We start from the raw sequence: 1,784 nt of genomic DNA on the forward strand, positions 1-1,784 counted from the left end.
CCTGCTGTTAACTGTGCTAGCCCCTCCCCAAGTTATCAGTGAAAAACTCTGCTTCACCTTGTCAGCCCTACACTTCGTCAAATATGTGTTATTAGGTTTAGTGCATTAAGTAGTGTAAAGTAATTATTAAAACATTAAAAAGCAACAGAACGATAAAGGCAATAAATTTTTTTTCATGCCTCTCAGAAAATTTTAAAGCAAGGTCATGATTCTGTCACTTTACAGATAACAAAATGTTGGTAAAAGAAAAACTTCTTTGTGTTTTAAAATCCAAACGAACACAAAAGTGTTAAATTTAAATCTTATATTTCTATTAAAAGTTTTATTTTAATTTTTAAAGTATTTACAAAATTATGTAAAAAATAATGTGGTTAGCCTTTTTAAACAATATAGTTAATTTAATGCACAGTGAACACCTAGGTGTGCTTTATAGTACCCTTAGTTTTAACTTTGTGCTACAGCAATGGTTGTTCTTTATTTCTGCATTAAAAAAAAAAAACTATTATTTTAAGTGCATTCAAAATATCAGCACATTATACAAATCTGTATATTTGTGTCGCAGTAAAAAAATAATATAAATAAAAAATATATTATATATAATTTTATAAGTAATATATAAAAGTAACTAAACTTTATAAGCAAATTAACTAGTATTAAATATAATTTTAGTCTTAAGTTCTAAGTGTGTAAATGCATCAAATGTCTTTAACTATATTTTATAATAATCTAAGCATTTAGTTAATTTGGTATATAATATTTTTTACAAATTATTCACTTAAAGTCTTCATAGTAAAAACAGTTGTTTGTTTTTTAAAATCAGTTTTTATACCTTTAATAATCATAGTTCATGCTATTGTGTTTAATCATAAAAATTTTAACACTTTATTGCAGCTGTCTTACTGTTCTACTGCAAAACCAATTTAAATAAAACCTATTCATTTACAGCAAATGATTTCATACTTCAGAGTGAAGACTCCTTCTACAGTGCTCATTAACCATTTTACTTAATGTTTTAAACTTCAAATTAAAATTGTTTTAAAAATGTTTTGTGTTAAATCTAAACCTTAAAATTTATTTTCAGCAAAGTTCCACTCCATCTACATTAAGTACTTCTCAAAACTAAAAAAGTTTTTCTACAAAATTTTTTTTTCTTCTCACAAACATGCTAGCTAAATATTTAAAAGCGCTTGTCAATTTTTTATAAATAAGTCTTAAATCAATCCTTTTGTCTGTTTATGTGTCTGTTGTGATGAATGAAAGTGGCCACAAGTGTAAAATGTTGTGTTTAGTGTTGTTTTGTTTTGTCTGTTTATTTGTTATCTCTACATTTTATAATAATACAATTTTCAAAGCCTTATTTATTTTTCAAATTTCAATTAATTTTTTCAACCTGGTTCAGTCTGGTCAGTTCACAGACTGGCATGTTGCAACTAAAAATCATGTGTTAAAAATTATGTATTAAGCTAGCTTTGTCCTTCTAAGAACATGGCGGAGAGTGTGGGAGATAGCAAACCCCAGATTTCTCAATGGCCATCGGGGATAACTTTTCCCTGGAGAATTTCTGGACTTTGCAGTCACCCGGCTTTCCTGTCATGTGTAAGTTCAGGCCTATAGAATATGTATTTATAGCTAAAAAATAGCATCTAGCTTTAAAATAATAACTAAAAAGTTTAAGAAAAATCATTTAGGTTCAGTTTAAAAGTTTTTAAAAAAAAATTTGCGATTGTTAATTATAAAAATTTTTTTTTTGAATGCTGAAGTCTAACAAAAAATTTCCAAAGTCT

At 26.6% G+C, this 1,784-nt stretch overlaps 1 non-coding gene across 1 annotated transcript; it reads left to right on the forward strand.

Annotated features, from left to right (window-relative positions):
* The first annotated feature begins 401 nt into the window (after positions 1–401).
* On the forward strand, positions 402–536 carry LOC126000503 (small nucleolar RNA SNORA22). The gene has a single exon (XR_007492777.1). It is a non-coding gene; the product is annotated as a small nucleolar RNA SNORA22 (small nucleolar RNA).
* The last annotated feature ends 1,248 nt before the right edge of the window (positions 537–1,784 follow it).

The sequence above is a fragment of the Suncus etruscus genome (genome assembly GCF_024139225.1).
Source record: "Suncus etruscus isolate mSunEtr1 chromosome 15 unlocalized genomic scaffold, mSunEtr1.pri.cur SUPER_15_unloc_8, whole genome shotgun sequence".
NCBI lineage: Eukaryota > Metazoa > Chordata > Mammalia > Eulipotyphla > Soricidae > Suncus > Suncus etruscus.